Below are 25,551 nucleotides of genomic sequence, written 5' to 3'. Positions count from 1 at the left end.
AAGAAAGAAGCAGGAGAGGTCATTTTACTGGATCTACTCAGAACAAGCTAAAACCTAACACTATATAAATACTGAAGTACACAGTAGACTAAAAGTATTCAATAAACATTTACTGTGAATGGAGGCATTAGGAAAGGCTTAGGCCCTGACTGAATTCCCATGAAATTTATAAATATTTCTTTCATTTGTTCTCCATTTACAATTAGTTGCGGTCAAGCTGATCAAAGACAGAAGAGGCCTGTTGCATGTGAACCAGCATCCCTCACAATGACATTCACAAAGCAGAATGAAATATGAAATATCAGGTTTCCACGGATGTATGAACTTGTAAAAAATCTGAAAGAATAGGAGGTTTTTCACACTGAGTAATGTGAAACATTTGGTGAGGATTGTAGGCCTCTGAAGAGGAAAACTGAGAGCAAAAATCCATCAGGCAATAAAACAGAAGCAGGCAAAAGTTAAAACAACAGCCATTCACTAAAATCTATTGATTTAGATATCATGATTGTCCTTGGTATAGGAGAGGTTGAATCTAGCTGGAGCTTCCTGCGAAATCATGATCAGGAATAAAACCCAGCACAGGTCTATGAGTGGGCTTGAATAACATTTGTGTCAGGAATCTATTTTGTCTGCCCCCTTCCCTTAAAAATAAATAAATAAATAAATAAATAAAAGGCTTTTCATAGCTTGTTCACACTGCTCCCAAGCTTTTCCAGCCGAACAGGTGTTAAGGTTAATTGGGTAAGTAGCCTGAAGCTTCCAGTTTTCAAACAAACTTTAAGTAAATAAATAACCCCAAGTGGACCCAGAAGGATAGCCTTGCACAAAGCCTCAAAGCTGCGTGTTACAGTACTTGAGGTTCCCTCTCTTATCTCTTTTGCAGACCCAGGCCTTTCAGAAAGTAGGGCCGTCAGCCTTTGTGGCTAAGGCAGGGTGCCTTAATTGCTTCCTATGCCTTTCGCAGCTGTCAGCCCCTAATGGGGTCGGGGTCTGCAGGGGAGGGGCACTCGCAGGCTTCGTGTCCTTTCACCACCTGAAGCGCTCCTGGCTGCAAAGTAAGATTGTCCCACATTTGCCAGACCTCCAGGTCCCCAAAATGTGGCCTGTGCCTGCTCACCTTGTCCTGGTGCAGGATAAAACTCTTTATCAATCTGCTAAAAAAAGGTACAGGTGAGTGGAGACAGTGCCCTTAATGCATTCCCCCTCCCAGCCCTCTCTCTTCCCCCCACCCCCACCCGCCCCCCGACCCAGGAGGCTCTAACTGCTTCTTGAGTTGTACAAAATTTGTTTATCATCTTAGCCAGCGCTGAACAACAGGGAAGAATGTAAAAATAGACTTTCACATTGTTTTGAGAAAGATCTGGGGGGATTAAAGGTTAACAGGAGCCTGCTAGCATAAACAGAGCAGACACTTTGTGCTGTTTGTGGTATAAACCTCATTCTGTTCAGTCTGTACCAGAAAATGTCCAAAAAGGAGGAGTAGCTAAGGCAAGCAACAGGAGGCATAAACATGCTGCAGATGTCCTTTCCAAGGAAAGGCTTTCGTGGAAATGGTGTAAGGGGAATAGTTCCAAAAAGGGATTAGATGAGAAGACATATGAGAATATGTACTGTTTCCTTTCCTTCCTCAAACTCACTGCAACCAAAAAATGCATGTATTCTCAGGTGTGCTGTAGAAGGGGGTCAGGGAACGGATGGTCTTGCTGTTCCTAGTGTTGCCAACCCTAAACACCAAGAAGGTGTGCATTGGGGCCCCAAAAGTTACGAGACCAGCTTACCAAAAATAATGTGTTTTGTGTATGTGTTTTGTTAAACTGACACAGTTGGGGTTTTCATGCTTTTCTCAATGCCCACAAGAGCTAGAAACTGACTCTTTTACAGGAAAACTGAGAGTCTGGAGTAATCACACATCTCCAAGGATCAGGGCTTTAAGAAAAGCATCCAGGTTTACATAACTTGCAGTGAAAAGCTTAGAGGCAGGAATACTGGACGGTGCCTTGGAAGGTTTGTGTCCAGTGATGTGCTCTGGACAGGTAGCTACAACGCCAACTTGAACTCCTCATACAAAATGCAAAAATGTCAGATAACCCCTCCTATCCTGTTGTATCCATCAGGTTTCTGAAATTTCCCACAAGTTAAGTAAGTTACCTCATCAATCCATGGCTCCATTTTCCAGCTACAGAAGCACTTTCATTTATTTAATTATTTTAAATGGCTCAGGCAATAAGTATACAGGTGGTTGTATACTTAGTACAGTGAGTAGGAAAGAGTTTAGAGAGATGGGTTCTGATTTGCAATGCTGTATAATAAAATAATGAGTCATAATTTCTTGGAGTAGTAGACACTAGCACTCTTAACAAGAAGTGATACTGAGAGATGAAGTCAGAGTGCTGATGTCTTAAAATTAGCAAAGTAGTATTCTGCAGTTGTGGAGAGGAATTCTTGCCAAATATCTCTGACTGGTCAGAGACCACGAATAGGGGAGAGCACAGAAGTGTAAGAATGGTTACTATTTTCAAAGACATTTCATGAAAATGAAAGCAATGGAGGAGGCAACAGGTCTTTATAATTTTTGCAGTGCAGTACATAAATTTGGAAAGACAAAGAAAAAGCAAGAGGCGTAATTTCAAGATCAACTCATTTACCATCCCCCTCAGAGTGCCCATTATTTATAGTCCTCTGCTTGGTAAATCCCACACTAAAGTATAGTCTCTGTCAGAGGAGTAAACACTAACATCCAATGCATTTCTTCTTACAAAACTACTGTCCAAATACCCAACTTGTTTCTGCTCTACACCGGAATTTCTTGGATGTGATGCTTAGGGACATAGTTTAGTGGGTAATGTTTGTGGTAGGGGGATGGTTGGACCAGATCATCTCAGAGGTCTTTTCCAACCTTAATGATTCTGTGATTACTGCTGTACCTTTCTGATGAAACTCAGTGTACTGGCTTTCTCATGACCACTCTTTCTTCCTCATAACAGATTCAGTCTGCTCTCCTGCTAATCGCTGCAGTCTTCTGTCTTGGCTAGTCTTTTTCTTGCTTTATCAATGTCTTTATACACACTTGGGAACTATTTGAAGGCAAACCTAAAGGCACTTAAGAGATGCCTCAGTTAGTCTGAACATCAGCAGTGACTTCTCTAGATAGGAGGAGGGAGAAAATATTTCACACAGGCAGGAAGTATCTTTGGTACACTGCCGGTCTCTCCCTTAAGTACAATTTGTACTGTGAGACGTGTTGCCTAGATGTTGACTTCTCTCTTTTCTTCTTCCTTCTCTTTGCCACTTCAACATCAATGAAGGTATAAAAGGCACAACTGACGTTTTTTAGAGCTGGAACACCTTGACCAGATTTAGTGAGTATTTTAAGGGCCTATCCACTCGAGTCTGAAAATAAGAAGAGATTTTTTTTTGTGCAAGCAGGTGAAAAATTCTCTTCACCGAAATGTAGCTTACATTTTCTAGTCTCCAGGCTTGATGTTTTCTTCTTGTGCTCTCCAAAAAGGCAAGCACAAACATGTGTACAGGAGTACACCTTCCCTAAGGACCATTCATGAAAGAGACCCTTGTCTCCAGATTAACACTAAACAAAATCAGAAGCCAAAGCAGGCATACATTCCTCAGCACAGATGCACCTCTTTTCTTTCAGACTGGCCAGAAGAATGCACTGCAGAAGAGGCTTCTGGGATAAATGTCCTGTACCTTCCCTCAGGGGTGGATCTCAGGATTTTATTTTCATTTGTTTTTCTTGGAGGGAAAGATGAGAGAAGCAAAGTAGTGTCCAGTGAAATGCTGTCTCTGCCATAAAACTGAAAGCAATTTACATTAAAAAAAAAAAAATCTAATTGAGATGATCGTTAAACAATCTTGCAGTGGCTGTGGAAATATGTGGTTTAAGCTTCTACCCATTTTGGTTTGGTCCAGCTAACTGCTCAGCTAAGAATTTCCAGAAGAGCCTAACCTTAACAAGATATGTTGTGGACTGTATCAGAATACTGTACTTTGTGTTCTTCCAAAAATCAGAGTTCCCATTTTTATTGGCGTGCATGTTTCAACGTTTGTTTTTGCTTAAGTCCACTATAAAAGCATATATATATATATATATATATATACTTCAGAACTTTTTATGGCAAGATAATACACACAGCACTTCATGTAAGCTTGCCTTATCATGAGTCATAAAGGTCAATGTTCAAGAGACAATCAAGAGGTGGTAATTTTGCTCTCATCCTCTTCACACATTGCTCCTGACAGCAGGGGAAGGCTGCAGAGATGTGTTGAACTCAGTTAATGAGCACAGATGAGCCTCTTTGGTCACAGATGAACAGCAGCCACAGAATGGGCATGTCTCCCAGGCACAACACAAGCACAGCAGCATTCCTGACCACTCCCAGGTTAAAAGATTGTGGTGGTTCTTCTTCGTGCAGTATAGGTCCTGTGCAGAACATCAATGGCTGACATGAAGATATATTTTAAACTCACAGGGAGATAAAGAGAGAGTTAGATAGGGAGACAGGGAGAGAGGAAGGGGGATAGAGAGAGAAAAGTGAGGGCATTCAGAAAGGTGACCATCTTGAAAGTAAGATGCACTTTTGCATTTGCATTTTCAGAGGAGTCCCTGTCTAAGGTATGTTGTGCTCTGTACATTCACAGCCTGTGGTCTTTGGATGCCCCTTATTTGTCATGGATAGTGAAAAGGGTTTGGATACCCTTTTTCTTTCCCCAGGAGCTTGCCAGGAAGGTACAAGGTTTGCAGGCTGTCTCATTGATGAAACACTCTCCCACATCCACATTTTTAGATGTGGATTACAAATTTAATTTCATTTTTTAAATCACACTCCTAAAAGGAGCCTTATGATACTTCATATGGTCTTAACTTGGTCTGTAAGGTTGTTTTACTGTTTAGTTCAGACTGTGAAAAGATACAGAAGTTAATTCCATGTAAGGTGTTATGTTCTCACTTCCCAGTGCATCTTTCACTCCATTGACTCCTGTGAGACCCAGAGCTATCTGCCATGTTTCTGCACCACAGACTGTTATGCAATGTGGTTATGCCCTAGGTTTGTTGCTTTCAAGTCTGTTGTTTCCCAGACTACTTGACGAAAGCAAACTTATATATTCAGAAGAGAAGAGTATATAAATGTATCTGTGCCTTTAGTGAAAAATATATTTGGGGATCCACAAAGCCAGTTAGTTCTTTTACCCAGGAAGAACATCCCAAGGCATTTTGTCAGCACAGTACAAGCACTAGCAGTAGTAACAATAATGTCTTTATTTCCTTCTGCAATTCACAGTGCAGCAATTTGATTCTATTTAACATGTTCTGCTATTTATGAAGAATGTCATTAAGATCCCTATTTTTTATTCCTCACTCTGAGTACTGTAGGACAAAAATTATTTTCTAAATTCTGCTTGTCTATTGATAGTGCCTGTTGGAAATATGCACCAGCTTATAGGAGATCTGGGATTAAACTTGACAGGAACACTTTTCCCTTTATGATGAGATCAGAACAGATTCCTGAACAAATCATTATGGCTCCGTTTCCAGAAAACATTACAGCAAAGCTTTGTTCATGCTACTATCATAAAGGCTTCCACATGTATTTCTATTACAATCTTTATTTTCAGTGGGTTTTAACTCAGCCAGAACAATTCACTATGGGCTGAAAGTTGTCATTTCATGGTGTTCACACCATGAAGGAATTTGTTTCACCATAAACTCTGAAAAATAATAGCACAAGCTATTTTGGACGTGGAAAGATGCACAGGCTAGTGGAAGGCAGTGGCTCCCAACAAACCTATCATTTAATCTACTGAAAACAAAATCAAAGGAATGCTTTCTTTGCTTTTAAGCAATGATCAGGCATGAGGAAAGATAGGAAGGAAATATCAGCTTTCCAACTGACTGTTGTATAAAAAGATCTCCATCCCTCAAGCAGGTAAAAATGGAAGAAGTCTGCATAGTGGATTTCAGAATTATCTCCTCTGTATCTGTGAATTTGAAGTGGGCCATGCTACCCCAAAAATGGCAAAGCATAATGTGTGAGGCCAAGTTCTTGGGTGGTGTGAATTGTTAGTTTTAAATTGGTTTTACAAACCAGTTCTAAGGAGCTCAAGCAGCACCAGATCACTTGAGGGGTCTAGTCCCTAAAAGAATAGGGCCTTCATTTGGTGCCTTGCAGACACAGTTGTAGTACTGGGGAACGCTGAAGGACTGCTTGACTGTATATCTGAACCCATGTTGCCTGCAGACTTTGACTTATATTAATCAATGGTGTATTCTTACTTTCCTATGTCTGCTTCCCTTACTACTATGCGTCGTAGTTTGTCTTGCATCATTCCTGAAGAAGAATCTTACTTTCTCTGTCCATTTGTACAGCATCTAGCACTATGCCATGTCAGTTTTACGTGAGTCCTCTAGACTTCGCTGTGATACAGGTAATAATAGTAGTAAAGAATAAAAATGGGCTCCGTAGCTTCTCTTATTCACTTCCATGAGAAAAATCTCATCCCTCAAGCCTGGAGTTCTGCCCATGATAAATCCACAAAGTATGAGTTTGAATCCAAACTTTCCATACTGAAGCTCACAAGCTTGGCTCCAGGGTTTTGGTTATGGCCCATTATTACTAAAACATTTCTCTGCCTTCCTCTGAAACATCCTCTCTACACCAAACAAGATTTCCTGGGATAGTGGGTATAATTCACATTATTGCACATGCTTTTTCTGCTTTAATTTTATCTCTGAAAGATATTAAATCTACATTTATTAAATGAAGTTACTTTTCCAGCCTGCAGGCACAAGCCCAGTATCTTGAAAGATGTAACAATGAGGTTTATGATTAAAACCTTTTTTGGAAAACATGAACAAATGATAACCAGTTGTGATAGTTTTCCACATTTTTATAATATCTAAAAATATGTTCAAATATCCAGAAATGATCTTGTGATTTGATTTATTCACAAGTCCCCTGAAGTGTTTAATAAGTACAATATGGTACAACTAAAATCATGCTTATTACTGCTATTAGCTTGGTAATTCTCCAAGATGAAATCATACTTTTCAGGTTATAAATATACATTTTTATTGTTGATTTTATGCTGCATTTTGAAATATTGCTTCTCTGCTTTCATATTTTCAGTGCTGTATTACAGTACTATAAATCAGCCCAGCAGTAAAGGAATTCTAATTGATATCAGGTGATTTTTTTAAAAAACAGGGAAAAAGTTTAACATATATCCTTATGAATGAAGATAAATTCTCCTGAAGCTCTTAAAAAAAAAAAAATCAGATGTGTCCAAAATATATCTGATTTATCTTTTTGAAAGATTAATCAGATAAAAGTATGCACAGTAAACATCAAAGTATATGTATGAGCTCAAAACCGCTATAAAGGACACTTCTAGATGTCTAAGTACAGAGAAACATTTCCCTGGTATTTTTTTTCTGTTTTGTATATACTATTTCAGTTTTTCCATCCCACTAACTATGTAGGCTCAAGCTTCTGTTACACCTCCAGCTTATCCGTGTATTTTTTATCATTTAAACAAAATCCAACTGTATTACAGAAATATATTCCTAATGTTTGAACACCTCTATAAAGCCAATTTGCTTCTTACACAACTGATTCTGTCTGTGGTAGACCTGCCCAGAGATGGTTCCTATGTCTATCAGTACCATGTCCAATGCAGTAGTTAGTTGACAATCAACTAAGCATTGTGTGCACAAGATTCTGGGATTTTTCATGACAGTTAGTGCCCTGTGGGTGAGAAAAACATTAGTAAATGAATATATTGTGGGTTAAAAAGGTACCAAAACCACACTATCTGTGGTATATTTCAAAACAACATTCTGGACTTCCCTTTTCCCATAATGAATCCTTAGAAAACATTGGTAACTTGGGGGGGTGGGGGGAAGTAAAAGTGATTAATACAGATTTGATTCTTATGTGATGACACGATAGGGATCAAGAAGAGAAGTTGGGAAAGGAAAGTCGTGAGGTGGAGTGAGAGAGTATGAACAGAGTCCATGCTATAATTCATGGGAGCCTGCCCTGGAGGCTTGCACTGGCTCTCCCATTAGTGCTTCTGTAGTCCTTCCAAAAGGTGAAGCACGTCAAGGATTTTGGAGCACCTAGAGAGCATACTTACAGATTTCTGCAGAATCTCATTTGTTCTGATCTGAGCTTTTTGGGCAGTGTCGCATAACCTCCTAACCTCTCAAAAGCTCCTGTCATTTTCCCTTTCCAGGCCACAAAACAGAAATCTCACAGTGCATCACCTGATGTATCCAAGGGAAAAAAAAAATATTCAGAATAATTATACCTCCTACTTTCTCAGATGTCCTTGCACTGGGTTAGGTATGATCTTCAGGTGAACTGCATCTGTGAGGCAAAGCCACAGCTTTAGTGGAATAAATTAATCAATACTGTATGCTCTACGGAGTTACTTCTTTTTTTTTTTTTTTTTAAAAAAAAAAAAGCCTTTTTTTATTATTTTTACAAGTGGAATGAATTGCTCTATGCAGACTTGAATCTCCTACACAACAGGAAGTTGACAGAGGAGCTTTGTCATGAAGGCCAGAAGTAAAATTAAAAATGAAACTGATCCAAATAAAAATCAGGAAAGATGAAACAAGCAAAACAATATATATATATATATATACACACACCTTGGACAGCTGCTTAAGATCAGATGAAAACCAGATGGATGAAATCAGGAGGCAAAAAAGGCTGAACAGGGACATATTTGGAAAGATAAAAGGTAGCATGAAAAGTCACCCTTCATTGGCATACTGAAAGTCTACACCAGTGAAGTGACAAAATATGGGTACATATAAGATATAATATGGGTTGGAGATACAATCTTATGCCAACAGAATGAAAAGTATAAATTTTCAGCCACTGAGCCTCTGTTTCCTGAAGGAGAGTGGGGACAACACTTTGGGATTTCTCTCTGGTGAACACAAAGGTGTGCCTGGAGTAGAAAATCAAGTGATAGTGTGAGAGCTCATGGTTGTTTGATACCCAGACAGTTCACTGATAATTCATACATGTATAGTTTTGAATTTTTAGGAATGTATGTAACTTACATGCTGCATGTGTGGGACAGACTGGTGTTGTCTCATCCACTGTAAGGTGTCTGGCATAAGCTAGTATAAAAAGCGTATCTTAGGGTGCAATGAAAAATCTTCTCTTGTTTTCTATACAGTGTAAAATGGAATGGGTTGCCACTTTAGATGTCTAACTTGTATATGACTGATAGTATGTGATGTGTATCTATGTTTCCATGGTTGACACTAACCTTTGAGAAAAGTGAACGTGGAAATCATAATGCTATTCACATAAAATATTCAGGGAACCATGATGAGTAACTGCTCTGTCTTTGTTTCAGGAACCTTTTCAACACTTAGAAACTGGACAAGAGCTGAAGAAAACACACATAATCACAATAAGAGTGACTGAATATGCCAGCTTCTTAAAAACTGCAAACCAGACCAAGAGAAGTAATATGGCAATTAAAGCAATGACTGCAAGATGACAACTCGTACAACTGGAGCCAGGTGTGGAGAAGGGCCACATGGGTCCCTCCGGTCCCTCCAAGGACTGTTGAAGACAGAATGGGACAAGAAGAGAGGCGATGGTCTCCTTGCTTCCCCTCGAGACCCAGTCCCACACGTTCAGATGGTCCTGCAGTGGCAGTTGGTGGCTGCAGGAGATGAAGCCTGGGGAGCGAGGCGTGAAGCCAGCCCTGTGACAGCAGCAGGCAGGAGCAGTTGTCTCCTCTCTCAAAGACTAGTTTTTTTGAGCACCAAGTTTTGTAATGTAGCAGTTTTGACCTGAAAAACACATGATCTCTTTTGTTGTGGTTTTGTGTGTGTGTGTGTTGCGTTTTTTTCTTTTTTCTCTGTCTCTTTTTTTTTTTTTTCCTCTTCTGGAATTACAAATGTGAGACATGAATTGCAGTAAGTGACCAGGCAAGCAGAGGAGGGGCTTAGCCATACCTCACCTGGAATCCGCTCCAATGCCCACTGATGAGAGTAATCTCAATGGGCAGGCTCTTGACAGGACATAATTGCACTCCCAGCAGAGCTGAGCAGTCACAGAGCATCTCCACTTGAGGCCATTTACTAGCTATTGTGAGAGTATTTACTTATTTTGAATGTTTATAAACTCTTGTTGGAACACAAGTCCTATATGGATTCATCTAAATCCTGATCTTTTTGATCTGCAAAACCTTCAGTAATTGAAAAAAATCCATTTCATCTCTTGCTTCAGAACATCATGTATAGTTTATAAGCTAGGAACCCATGGCTCAGATTTAATGGTAATCATATAACATCTGTTTAATTTTAAAATTTATATGGAGGCTTTTTTGGAAATCCCTTGGAGTTTTTTGACTTTCTGTCTTCTCTACGCACACAGAGGATGTAGAAAATTAATTTCCTGTGTAAAAATACAAGATGACAGAAGGTCCAAGGTTAAACCTATTTACAAAGAAAATCACTGCCAGTGTTTAGAAAATTCTGCTTTTATTTGAAATATTTGGAGGTGTACCTGGCTTCCCATGTCCTCATGGTATTTAAGCATATAAGGCTTTCTGTCCAATAAACCATAGTGAAAAACCTCCTCTGTACTGATTTTTCCCTAATGAATTGTGAACTGTCTATTCATATGGCGATCCATTTATTTTAATAAAGAAGACAAACCTGTAAGAGTTCCTTGTTTTCCCACCCCTCTGGCCTCTTGTGAAAAGACTTAGCCTGCTGCAGAGGCCAACATTCAGTTTACAGACGAAACCAGATGCCACTGGCTGACATCTACTTGGTTACTTTATGGCAGAGTTAGTTTACAACAGAGTACGAATGTTGCTATCCTGTCCTTATCCAAGAAGAAAGGTGAGGAAATGCAAAGCCCAGACATGGCAGGGAACAGAGCAAGGGTCTCAGTGCCAAGGACAGCACTGAACTTCTTTTCTTCTATTCCTAGTGATGCACTAAAATAAATTAGTACTGAAATATTTGATACTCTTGAAGAGGGAACACTTTCATTCTCCATCTCAACAAAGGGAAGAAAGGCTGAACAGCAATCCCTTTTACTAGCAGAATGATCTGGAAAGTGGTGAGCTGGAACAACACCTTCGTGCATGTCTCATCTCTGCTGAATAAGGAGGGAGATAGATGGGAAATGGTACCCAGGTGTCTGAGAGGCCCTGAGAGTGGTGATGCCAGGGCTCCTCTGACCACAGGCTGGGACTTCCACACCACGCTATCCTCCTTCAGTTGGCAGGCTTGAGGCTCTAAAACCCTTTGCACCAACCCATGACAGCAAGAACCTACTGGGACACAAATCCAACAGGAACACCTGGGACTTAGACCACCAGTGCCAGGTGAGAGAGCCTGGAAGAGCTGGGCTGTGTATCCACAGAGCAGATGTCAAGCCAAGAAGCAGCAGCAAATATTAATGCCCTGTTTATAACAGGTGATTTCTGTGCTCCAGGACACCTCAGGAACCTCTGGAATCAACTGCTTCTTTTGATCCTGGATATTTTCTTTTATTTTCTTCCCAAGGGAAATTTCAAAGCAGCAAGTTTTCACCTTAATTCAGAATAGAAGGGCCTTCAGAAAATCTGTATTTCCTACAGAACTGATTCAAAGAGCTCTATTAGAAGTAACTCTACTGCTCATGTTGAAATTTGCCTTGCTGAAATCTGCATACCTGGCATTTAGGTATGGCTTTGGTCCTTTAGTGATGCTTTGTGAATGTCAAGGCTCCAGTCCTGTCATTTTTTATTACTGATTTTTGCTCCAACCTTATTTTTTTTGGCTGAGTTTTAAGTAATCTACACTTTCATCCCAGGCTTTGGCAGTTAGACTGTTGTTTCTATCTGAGGCTCACCCAGCAACTTCTTTCTGAGTGTGCTGCAGAACCAGTAAGCTACCAAAGCAGTAACACCCTGGAATCAAATACGCCTGCAGTAAAACCAGTGAAGTTTCATTGCTCCCAATAATTATGCACAGAAGTACATATAAAGAGGTAAATAATTATGCATAGAAGTACATGACTCTGCTGACGAAGACCAAGACTGAATACAATTCAATTCATTTAGTCATCATTGTGCTGACCAGGTGTTAAAAATAAATAAATAAATAAATAAATAAAATTTGTTTTTGTCAATAAAAAGAGTTCATACAACTACAACTTAATATGAGTAGAGTCGAGCTAAAAGGTGCTAGTTTTGCACTCCTTTTTTTCTGAGTAGAACCACACCTCAACATCAACTTATTCTAAACTGGTATTTGAGTGGTCTTCCTTTTTATTTGCTATGCCAGCCTTTGGGGAACATCTAAAGATCAAATAAAGGAGCCTGAAGCATTAGACATTCTACATAATGCAAGCTAACTCTCCAGGAACTACAGAAATGTGCTATGCCAAGGCAAGCTGTCAAAAGGAATGATTTGCTACTTTTCACCACACAATTTCCCCCTTTCTTATGACTTCTGATAACATGCTTAACAGTTTAGGTTATTACTAATAGCAGTAGTACTAATAGCATCTCAGCCTCCACTATGGTCTGGAAAGCAGAAGCAGTAACAAGCTTCACAAAGCAAAAGATATTTGGATTACCTGAATCTTTGATACAGGATGGCTCATCCACATGCAAGGACAAGAAAAGTAAAATACTGGAAAAGGTTTTGCTGTGGCAGGGAAAAAAAAAAAAAAAAAAAAGTCAGTGAAGCTTAAGCTGAGTAATGAGGGAAACCTGAGAACAGTACACTATCTAGTAACAGAAGGATGGGGCAGACAAGTTAAATATTTGTAGTTAGAAACTTTTCTCCACATTCCATTAGCACTTTTTATCAGCCTGAAGAATCTCACTGTAACTGTCTAAAACTGCTCAGTGAAACAGCTTCTTACTATACTGAAAAATGCACTGGCAGCCATTGAGCAGAACAACAGGCCACCTGCTACATGAAGCATTATAACTTGTGGGTTTGTGACGTGTCTTGTGCAGTTTTAAAGATATATTAGGATCTGCCATGAATAGATTGAAAGTAAAGCTAAAGTTTCCTTCATTGTCGCTTTAGTACAGAAAATTAAAGGAAAGCATTGAAGTATTGTATGAGGTTTCTCATCTGGATATTATTAGTTTTTTGTTTTGTTTTGTTTTGTTTTGTTTTGTTTTGTTTTTTAATCGTGTACAGTACTATACAGATTCCTGATTGCTACTGTTTTTCTTATAGTAGACCTTGTATTAAGTATAAAGTACATTGCAATTTATTTTGTCTATATTACCTATCAAACCACTAGAAAACACTTTCCCAGATTAATTTAGCATGTAGTTGGGATGGCAGTAAAATAAAACAATAATGTGCTGTTTTATGTGTGTGGGGAAGCTTTAGGTTATATACCGTATTATATTAAGAAGCTGTAATAGGTAGGACATCTAACAACAACCTAGACAAAGAGAAAAGCAAAACTGCACTTGAGGCTTGTGCTTAAAATGAACTACAAAAAATTCAGAAAATAAAATCTATTCTGAGGCTTCCCCAAGGAGCTAGTGATAAAATACTGATAAAAGAAAGAATCTTGGTAGCAGCTTATGGAGACTTGGACCTGTTAAAAAGCAAGAAAAATGTGGGCTGCAGTTCTGTGTTTTTCTGCATGTTGTTGATACCACAAGAACCACAATACAGCTCAATAAAACATCACTGATTTTACTTACTTTTCTCATTTCCATGTGTGTTCATGTCCTACTTCTGTTGAACAAATGTCTGGTCCAATAAAGTTTTCCAGTGTCTAAAAGCCTGCCTAGGTGCTCCTAAGTTTCCAGAGGGCTGCTCCCAACCTGCACCTGGAGCAGAAGACTATGTGCTGTTCTACTTCCTCACAGCTAAGCTAAAGTGTCTCAAAGTTTAGAGAAGAATGGAAAAGCTTCGCAAGGATACACCATGGAGACAAAACATTTTTGATTCAAAACTCTCAGTAGTCATAGCACAAGGGAACGCTGATCAGGAAATTTATTTTTTTCAGTTTACTGGGCCTCTTTAAAAGAAGTATATCATATTCACTGCTGAGTTTCATATTTTGCAATCTGCACAAATCACATGATGTGCAGCTTCTACTATGCCACTTGTTGTGAGGGTTCATTGTAGACCCCCTAATGAGCCTGCCATACTCCTTCAGCATGCACAGCACTGTCTTCTCAATCATGCTTTTCAAGAGATTAAGACTCAGTGATGCAATACAGCCCATGACACAAAGCCTCTTTTCAAACATAAAAGAGCCAATTGTTTTTACAACCTCCAAGCATGCACAATCTTTGCTTCACATGTCCATGCAATAAGTGGCCTAAAAGTTTCATATCCTCCTTGCAATATGGAACTTGACCCTTGAAAATCCCTCATGACAATTCAACTAGTAGAACGGAAATCTTTTTCCAATACCCTAAGGATGCTGGCAAAATATTTGTACTATTTCCATTTATACGCACTCCATGACACTGTCTTCCTTGCGTATTACACAAACTAACAACATTTTTGAAGCTATGTATCCTCCTGTCTTCTCTATCCATAAATTATCTCAGCTGCCTCCAGACTCCTCAGATAAATTCTTTACTCCCTCTGACAGGAGCTACATTTGAGAGTATAGCTAAAACCCCTCTCTCCATAGGCCAGCACTCATTGCATGAACACAACTGTCCAGATTTGGCAGGGACAAAGAAACTGACTTTCACAGGCACAAGGAAGTGCTCAAAGCTTTCTGCATCCATTGACTCCAGGATGAACGTTTTACCACATGGGTCTGATAGCTGGTGAAGGATCAGGGCATGAGATTTGGCCTGACAGTGGAGGTACCTCCATGCAGCTTCCAGCCCTGCCACAGGGATCTTTGTCAATTCAGAACAGGCATGTAAAGTGTGTTTGAGATTGAGCATCAAGCATCTCAATGCTCCCTTGGTAGTCTGTGGAAAAAGAGGCACCTCTACAGGGCATTTTACAGTGCTTTCAGTGTCTGTTTTGGAAAGGAGAGAATCACGCCAGGGTGCCAGCCTCATACCCGTGGTGGAGGCAGATGCCTTGGCAAGGACCAGCCAAGGCTGGTCAATCACCCCTTCCCATACCTGCTGTCCCCACATGCAGCAAGGAGACAAAGTCACCCTGCGCCCCTAGCTTATGCAAGAACTGCAGAAGTCCCAGCCCTTGTGGCAGTAAGTCCATCCCTGTCTGTGATCATTTACAGCCCCTTGATACCACTGCATCAGTGGGCAAAGAAACATCAGTATCCAGGGTGCCCAGCCTGAAAACAAACAAAAAAAATCTCTGTAAACTTAATTTCCAAACACCGCTAATAAGAAGTGAGTACAAAGAATTTCAACAAAAAATGTCAACAAAAGTGTAAATGTAATGATGCTATTTTATTAAAAAAAAAAAAAAAAAAAAAAAAAAGAGCTTAACAAAGAAATCTGAGTGGAGAAACTGCCACATTTTCCTTATAGATAAAAAAATAAAAATAATGTAGCATTTTTTGCAATACTTTGATACACCTGTTTTGAAAACAATATCTTGTAGTAATATTTTGCTCTGTTCATTTGTTATGACATTGACATGATCAAATAACTTTTCTGCAAGATTTTATTTTTCCTAGGAGTGTACCAGGCCATTGTTTATCAGGTGAGGTATAATGTCCCCCAAGCACTTTAGTGGTCCAGAAAGGGATCTACTTAATGCTCATGCATCTTTGTATTTGATCTATAAGCATTATGTATTTCACAAGGTAAACTCAAGTAAACATAAAAATGTCTGATGTGCTCTCTGGTATTAAGTGAATTTCTTTTATATTCCAAGGTATTAAAAAAAAAAAAAAAAAAAAAAATTAGCAAGATCTGCACTGTTCAGGGCAATTGCTATTTGAATTGCTATTTGAAATTTTGGAATGCAGCGTAAAAATGCTAGTCTTTTTTTCTCTCTCTTTTTTTTTTTTTCTTTCAGTTCTACATCTAGAAGGAAAAGTGACCAAACTTGCTGAACACAGAGATCAACATGAAAAAAATGCATAACTAGTTAGAAAAATTTTCACCAAATAAGTGAGATTATCAGTGGGTGTCTTGTCACCTGTAACTCATATATGGCAATAGTAATGGCTCTGGAATATTTTCACAACTATTTTTTCAGTATTTAATTAACTGCAGAATTTTCATTAACTGCATTAATTTCTGCAATATTTACATTAGTTATTTGGAACAGATAGCATTCTCACTAAATTCATAAATAGTGAAAAGTAGATCAGGACAGTTCATTAGAGGATAAGACCAGAATTCAAAGTCATCTTAAGAAGCTGGAGGACTGATCTGAAATAAATAATATATGGTTCAACCAGGACATATTCAAGTCTCTTAGGGAAGAATAATCATCTGCATGAAAATATGACTGGGAGGCCTTGGAAGAGAAGAGGTACTGCAGAAAAAAAGTTTGAAGGTTGTACACTTACACAAGGTGCACAAAAGTCAAAAAGAGCTAGCTGGTTGGGGAGGGGGGAGGGCTAAATGCCCTACCTAAATGGCTAAGCAAGAACATAATTTGATGATCTGATGGACATGTAAATCCATTATACTATTCCATTTGGCTCTGGTAAGTCTCTCCAGCTCAAGAAGGCTTTGGTCCCACTTCAAGTAGACATGAGAATGACTAGAAAATTGAGATCTTCATGGAAATATTGAAGTGCTGCGTTGTTTCAAAAAAGAAAGGGAAGATAAGGTAGAGATAGCAATAACCACCTTTAGCTATGTTTAGGGTGCCTGCAAACAGAAAGGAGGTGAATTCTTCACTATGTCTACTGAAGATAAGGAAACAAGTAAATGAGCTTACTTATCAGCAAAGATTCAGACTAACTTTAAGAAAAACCTTTTTTAATGACAATGGCAGTTAAATGTTGGGAGATATTGCCTGGGGAGAGTAAGATATCTCCCATAGAGGAGCATGTTAAGGACACACAGGACAGATATCTGCCCAAACAAATGCTGGCATAGCTAATCCAGGTCTGGAGCCTGGGGATGGAAAAATGGTCCCTTTGATCTCTTCTGTCCTGCAGTTCTTCATGGAATCAATGCCCCATTCCCAGCTACCTACAGCTTGAGCAATGTACATGTTTTATTTCCACCCACACACTGATCCCTGATTTCAGAGCAGCGTTACTCCCCCCTGACCATCCCATCAGCCTTGATGGTGACCCCATGTTTGCAGAGATCTGCAGACACACACACACACTCAGCAGCATATCAGGGATGCCATGGGCTGAGCAGGACTAAAGAGCAGGTCCCAAACCTGCTCTGACCTGCACTGGTCCATTCCATGTTCCCAGCCCAGCAGCTCTGACTCCAAAAAGCAAGCTACCTCAAGTCAGCATATGCCCATGAAATGAGTTGTTAAGGTAGTGAGAAAAATGCCAGAGCAGAGGCAAGAGATGGGCAGATAGTGTCAGCTGCAACAGGGACTGGGAGGATAAGCAGTGGCTCATCAGGAGTTACCTCAGAAGCAAAGTAAGAAGATTCCTCAGCCTGTCCTCCCATCTGCAGCCTACCTGTATGCTGGCCCATTTGGAGGAAGACTTACTTTAGCATTTTTTTTCACTGTCCTGTTCTCCTTTCCCCTGCCACATACCTTCCACTCCTCCTGTACTCACAGTCTTGCTCTTTCTCTCCATTACCAGTCAAGGGACATGGAAAACTGCCTTCTTGGGGTTTTTGGTTGATTTTTTAACACTGCTCAATTGTTTTAATATAAACCCACACCTCCTCTAGTTAGTGAATGCTAGCATTTCAAACTGTAATATAATGTGCCATAAACGACATTCCATGCCATAAAATGTTGCAGAAAGATATACTTTTACTTCTAAAAGCAGTGGCTGGATTCTGGTGAGCTGAATTTAGTGGAGATTCAATCATAACTGAGACGAAACAAAGGAAAAAGATTCCAGGTTCACTGCAGAGTTCACTTGCATTTTTTTCCTGCCCCCAACAATAAGAGGATTACCTTAAATCAAGAGCATCAGTGTCAATGAGAACCAGAAAACTTAATACATAGAAGGGCAAGGAGATCAAAGCTTAGCACCTGGAGAATACCACATGCTCTGGATTAATAAAACAATACACTCCATTACATAAATCTTGAGCAAGGTTATTCATGGACACACATACAAAAAAGAAATTACTGTAGGGTTCGGATAACTGATATTTAATACTCGTGCTCTCTCTATCAGAGAATACCCTCTCATATTATGGTGGTGTTGACACAGAGCAGTGAGACATTATTTTGTTTTAAGCACTTTCAGTCTAAACTTGACATTACAGTTTTTGGACTTGGATACTGCACATCTGCAAGCCAGCGGAAATACCAAAATCTTGCATGCTCCTTTGATTGTTACATTTAAGGTATCATATATGCTACCAGCTCAGCTGCTGCAAGGCATTAAAGTCAGTTACTCCAAGCTTGTAAAGTACTTTGGAAATACTATAGACAAGGATTAGAGAAGATGAGTATTCCACATGGCTTCAGAAGGGATGATAAACAGAGGGTAAATGCACTGTAGTTAAAGTGATATATTGACTACATGTGGGGAGCAATAGCAGGAGATCCTTTCTGATGAATATTTTGTTGAGTGGTTTTGAAACTATATGCTTTTATCAAGCCATTATATTTCCAAGAACAGCTCTGTTTACAGTGCCATAGACTACAAACTACTGACAGGCTGAAAACCAGAGGACTCTGAACTCACAACACAGCTCAGTTTAAGTTCTGCCTGTTAGCATGATTTGGGAAAGATAAGAAGGTGGGAGAAGAGGTAGAAAGAGGATAATCCAAATATGGTTATTACTTTCACAAGGAGGTATTGTAATCATAGCATTAAAAATGTAATATGCTTTACATATTCTTTTATCAACAGTGCACTCCAGTTTGGTTCAAACAAGAAGGCAAATTCTCCCTTAGGTATGAAAACAGCATCCGAACACTAGGTGAGTTACATTGTCACCTACAGATGCAACAGCGAATCATTCACCTGTGGAGCATGAGCACTGGAGGAAAAAGCAGCTCTTTAGTAAAGGAAAACATCAGCAAAGAAAAATCCAAGACAGAAAGGGAAGAGGAACAGGGGTCCCTCTGTCTGGCACTAAGGGGTATCCAGAAATGCCTGAGGCAGTATAGCTGTGCTAGGAAAGTCTGCTCCTTACATCCTCCTGGAGTCTTTCAGCATAGCCAACTGTTTACTACAACTCAGGTAATTTTCTGACAGAGTGCCTCTTCCCCTCTTCTGACTTCACACTTCTGCAGGTGAACTCACTACTAACCTGTTTTCAGAGTCTGAGGCTAAGGGAGAAAGGGGAGGTGCTTTTTTAACTGTGGCATGGCTTCCCAAAAGACCTGGCCACCCATGCCCTAAAACTGGGCTACTGACTCTTGCAGTGTCTGCCTGTCTGATGGTACATGGAGAAATTGTCACCTGTGAGGGCCGTACAACCTGCCTGACCTCAAACACAACATGGCAACAGCAAGTGTTTGCCATCATATCTCGTACTGTATATGTCCCTTCTCCTTTTTTCTGCAATGGTGAGGTGACTGGGTAGGGCTTTGGACTTGTCTCGTAGACTACATTGAGATGACATGTTTGTACAGAAGGATCACTCATTTTTAAAGTTTGCAAAGAAAAATTAGGAAAAGGTTTAAAGAGGGAGAACCCTACAGGTTAACTGACTAGTCTCTGATATCTGAATCTCATTCACTCTGTGCCCACTACAACAAATCAATTCTTGTCTTAAAGATGTCAAGGTTCAGACTTCTTTGCATAGCACTTGAGGCATCTGCCAATTTTCCTCTCCTGTAGATGGGTCGCTGAAAACCAGCAAAGCACCTTGTTTCTATCAGACATAGCGTCCAAATAGCTGCCATGGAGGAAAGCAAGTCTCTTACGAGTTCCGTATCTAGTACATGGAGTGTCATAAAGGCTGAGAATATGTGGATGCAGAAGTTTTACAAGAAGATGGAATAGACAAGTTCTGACCAAACTTGTCTTCAAGCACTGGAGAAAAAAAAAATAATAATAATTTAAATGTGAATCTAAGCAAACTGTCTCAGTGTAAGAAAAGTGAAAAAGAGGAAGTGGCAAGTAATGAGCACATTCAATGAGCAAATAAGGGGTGTGTGTCCACAGCAAATGAGTAGTCCAGCCAGGATTTCTCTTCAGGACAGGACTCACACCATGGATCTCTTCACATGAAAAAATGTGGAACATGAGCACAGGCTGAGATGTGCTGGGCACAATGTGAGCTCTCCTCCTTTGTCCGACACCATCTGTGCCTATGTAAGTTAGGTCTGGACCTGCTTCTGGAACTAAATCAAACCCCATCTCCCTTTTGCCATCACCCTACACTCTTCCTTAGGAAATGGGTTGAATTTTAACATTACTTCTCTAATTCTATGTAAAAAATGCTTGAACAATGGAGTGATATTTTTAATCTGTTTAGTGACATAGTTGACACAGGGATCTCCAGTCTCCAGCTTCCTTCCCAGTCTCTGTCGTAAACTTGCTTTGTTGCCCTGACTGCTCCAGGACTCAGTTTACCTCTACTTAAAATGCATTTTATATGAAACTATGGATTCAGCTGGATACTGTGAGACTTAACTGATGTCATTCACACCACAGAGCTCTTCAAATGAGAGTATGGGAAGGTTGTAAATTAAAAGTACAGTAACAAATCTTCACAACCTTTAGATAGTCCCTCCTCAGTAGTGCTGCAGGGAAAATGTAGGAATGATAATAAATACACCATAAACATTAAAGAGCCGTAAAATAGCTACATATAGATCCAATAAAATCTAATATTGAAATAATTCAAGCTGGACTGAAAAGCAAATACCTCCCACTCCTGAGAGCTTTTGCAGTTCCTCAGTATCCCAAGAAAGGGGGTTGATATTACAGCTGGGCCAACCGCTTATTGAGACTGACATTTTCTTTGAAGGTCGTTCTGTCATGATATTTTAGAAAGCCCTTCGAATACTCATGTATCTAACTTAATTTTCTTTTTTAACTGTAATAGTTCACTGGAATTCTTTGATATTACCAGCTCTGCTTTGAGAACAGAAAGACTGCGTATCTTAGAGAAATAGAGATTGCACCACTCAGATCTGAAACAACACTGACAAAACGTGTTTCTCTCTCTTTAAATTATGTTTGCTATGGTTACAGCTTCAAAATCTCAGAGGTTCACTTAAGCTTTGGGAAGAATATATTTTACAGCAAAAAGGCTTCATGTCCGGAAGCTCCAAATATCAGAAGAGTCCCAGTTTAGCATTCTGGTAGTACTGTAAAAATGTGCCTTTGACTAAAAGTGAGCATATCAAGTTCTTTGAGTTATTTTTCTCAGTAATCACAGTAAGGAGGCAGAAGAGACACACAGGTCAAAATGACTTTTCCATAAGCCCTTGATAGATTTATAATCATGTGCAAGGTTACTCCACAGAGGGATTTTGCTGAGCATGTTTGCCCAGCTTTTCAGCATCTACCAAGATGCCATTGGCACAGTTTGGGAGAGGTGGGGATGTGAGCCTGCCCTCAGGATCCCCCCACACTGATGCGTGGTGGCTAGAGGTCAGCCTCTGAACAGAGGCTGGAGGAGCCCTGGGCTGCTTTGGTCTGCAGGGGCTGCTGCAGCTCTGGGGCACCTTTGTCCCACAGGGGAGCTGGAGAGGCAGGGGGTATCCTGGCTTCACACTGGCACAGGGAGAACAAAGACATGTGATGAAGGTCCCTCTTTTGCATCCCCCATCACCCCAGAGGGTTGCTGACTGGTGGAAAGGGCAAATGTGTGGTCCTTTCCATTCATCCCACCCAATGACCTGCACAATGCACGGGCTACTGATCCCCTCAGTAGTCTCCTTAGCCGTGCACAGTTCAGACATAATTATCTCCAACGGTCGTTCACAAGAACCTTAGTGGTTTAAAAGTATTTATGGCATGGGTGAGATTCTTTTCTTATTTCCACAAAGGAAATCAAAGATATTTCTAAGCATTGCTATTCAGACGAAATAGTCTTCACAGTTGTCAACAGCTGTCTCGTGAATTAGTTTAGACCTACCACCCTGTCAAAGCCCACAGTCTTCCATAGCCTGCTTGACAGAGGAGCCTACAAATCTTAATGTTTTGCATTTACTTTATGTACAGGCAAATAATATGGCAGCCATTTTAGAAGCATGTGCAAAAAGCTTAAGTGAACCTCATCAAATATCAACTGAGGTGTTTCGGGTGAAAGGTAAACAGTGCCTTAATTTATCATGCCAAAGAAATAAAGCAACTAAGGTACAGAAGAATGTAATCCTACTTTAAATATTATTCCTGGGAATACTTTTATCACCAAATGTTCAGCTTCAAATTGAATTATACATTTTCACCACAGGTCCACATTCCTGGGGCTCAGCTCAAAAATGGAATTGTTTACACAGGCAAAAAGTAGTTGATTTTATGGCATGGCAGAGAAAAAAAAAAAAAAAAAAAAAAAAAAAAAAAAAAAGGGATTTTGTTTCTGATTTTCCTCAACACTTTCTCCCCTAAGCTAGTCTCCTGTATCCAGCACCTAAAGCCCTGCTTGGTGTGCTGCATTAAGGGCAGCCCACGCAATGCCTTGTTAGTGCAACACAAATAAGAAAGCCAGCACTGATGGGTATGATGTGCAGTGTGGCTTCTCCCCAGGAATCAAAACAAACTAGTCATGGTCTGCTTGAGGTGTACACAACTTTACAGTGTAATCATTAAAGACACCCCAGCTTCCAAAAATGGCACCATATACAGAGAAAGCAAGTACCTGACTCTGCTGTCATACTTCAGGACAGCCCATCCTTTGGCATGCCTGTTGGAAGGGAAGGACAGCCCTGCAGAGAAAGGGTCAAAAAAATGGATTTCCCCTGAAACTTTCATTTCCTCATTTATCTCTCCCTACCCTTGCCTCCTCATATGCAGGACGGGGTTAGCAACATGAAGGCATGGAAGGGATATATTGAAAGAAGCTGCTGGTAAAACAGAGGTGGTGCAGTGGCTTGGAGTGCTCTGCTGGGAGCCACTGGGTGCTGCTGGGCTCAACACATTGCATGCGAGCAGTGGGGAGAGGCACTTCTTCAGCTGTGCCGGCGAGCAGCTGCGGCAAACACCCCCTCCCATCTCCGGTCACAGGCGTGCGGTGCCAACAGACAGATCTCACAGAGCAGCTGGGAAAGCCAGCCATATTTCGCTGTTAATTCAAGAGCGAGCCTTGCTTTCAGCTGTAAAAGTGCAGTTGCTTTGCGAGCAGCACAGCCAGAGACATTGTTTCTATCTAGCAGTGCCTCTAAAGGACACTCCTTGTGTACCAGCGGCACTTTGGAGGAGCTGCTCTTGTCCAAGCTGGGGTGCCCAGCTTTCAGTCAATTCAGTCATCCCTAAGGAAATGTCATCGATTTTGTCATTTCCAACAAGACCAGGTGTTCGTTGCTGTCATGCACTGCAGCTAGGGGCTTCCAGCCCACAGTTCTGCTGGCTTCCATTAGGCGACGCTAGCTTTGAGCCAAGTCTTCTGCATGTTTTAATGATATGCATGCTTAGCAGAGGGGGTTTATGGCAGGCTCCAAATGCTGTGGATTGAGTACATTAGAAACAAAAATAGAACTGAACCAATACCCCAGATTTTATCCAAACCTCACAGCAGGAGCCTTTCCATGTAACAGTCTGGGGAAAAAAAAAAAAAAAAAAAAAAAAAAAAACACACACACTTTTGAACTTCCAAAATACTCATTAAAAAGAATGAATCCGAACTTTGCAGCTTGCATCCATGTCTAATGAGACAAAGTCTGGACTTAAAATGAAGCATATTAAAGAGCACTGCACTGTACCATTACTCATACCGGTTCCCTTACATGGTTTGTAGGATTTCAGTGCAGGAAATTCACTGTAATTTATTCAGAGTTTTTTGTACACCCAGCAAAATGCAACTTATGAACCATTTCTGTAGAGAAAAAAAATATATTAGCTTCTTTTTTTGGACATGCTGATTGGCTGTAGGAGGAAAAGGATTATTTTTTTTTTCATGCATATCATTTTAAAATCACAGTTTTAACAGCAGAAAAAGGGTAGAACACAGAGCATTCATTGGTATGTAGTGTATTAAAAATTGTTTACAAGACACAATAGAAAGAGTCAATTGCATAATTAAATTATAAACTTGGAATTGCCAAAACATTCTTTTATCCTATAAAGCCATATATATAAATGACTTTGGAATGCTGACTGGGATTCTGCAGAACTGCCAGCTAATTAACAAGTCTAACGAAGGTCTCCTATCTCTTGTGATTTTTATTTTTTTTCCCACTGCAAGTTAGAAATCATGGAGTTTAATAAATCTGTAACAAAATTCCAAATAACTTCATGGTCATTTTAAGTGGTATGTATGTGAGTGTATATGTGTCTATAGTGAAATGCTTAAGAAACCTCATCAGTTATCGTTTCTGATGTAGTGAGTTAAGTACAAGTGCAAGTGCTTTATTTACTTTGCCAGAATAAAGCAGGCAACAAAAGTATGGAAGAATGTAATCCTTCTTCAAATATTATTCCTGGGAGTACTTTTATCACCAAATATTCAGCTTCAAATTGAATTACATATTTTCATCACAGGTCCACATTCCTGGGACTAGGTTCTAAAATTAAACTGTTTATATAGACAAAAAATAGTTGATTTTATAGCATGGCAGAGAAAGATTCAGGATTGTGTTTCTGACTTTTCTCTCCATAACCTCCCTGAGTCAACCTTTAACAGTCTGTATATAAAGTGTTATGCAGCGTGGTGCAAATTCAGAGCAGCATATGCATTGCCATATCAAATACAAGCATGGAATTCATTTCCCTTTTAAGATTAAATATTGTTTTGTATAGTGTGGGTCATGTGACTACAATCCGTCTCAGACTTTGCTTTAAGGGAAACCTCATCTGGTTTGAAGGGAAAATGTTAAGTTCTAGACATGCTTACAAAATACTTCAGTGGTGTCAAAGAATTCTTCATCTTCAAAACAGAAACTCTTTGCAGTCTTTCTGTGATCCTCTGCAACCATTGTGTGCTGTTAGGAGGACCATCCCGCAAAATTACAGCTTTAAAAGTCAGCTTGAAGTCTAAGTCCAGAGGCATTGGACAAATGTTACTCTAGAGAAGTTGATGTACTGATACCACTCAGAGATTATTTTGCTTGAATTCTGGCTGTTCAGCCCATTTCCCCACAGCTTACAACAATGCGTTCCTGCTCACAAAAAGGGCATGCCCTCTGCCTCATTAGCTTCAGTGCAGGCAGGCAGAGCTCAGTCTGAAACCTGTCACTGCATACCACAGTGGGACAATCACTGAGGAAAGAGAGTCACTATCTCTTCATGTAGATCTCAGCATTTTTACGGACTCATCCCAACAGGTTACTGTGGCAAGGTCTTGCACCTAGGGAGGACCCCCACCCCCGCCCTAGTCACTGGGACATGCTGGGGATCACCCAGC

This window comes from Aythya fuligula, chromosome Z (assembly GCF_009819795.1).
Source record: "Aythya fuligula isolate bAytFul2 chromosome Z, bAytFul2.pri, whole genome shotgun sequence".
NCBI classification, from domain to species: Eukaryota; Metazoa; Chordata; class Aves; order Anseriformes; family Anatidae; genus Aythya; species Aythya fuligula.
The sequence above is the reverse complement of the archived record's forward strand: the minus strand, read 5'-3'. Positions refer to the sequence as shown.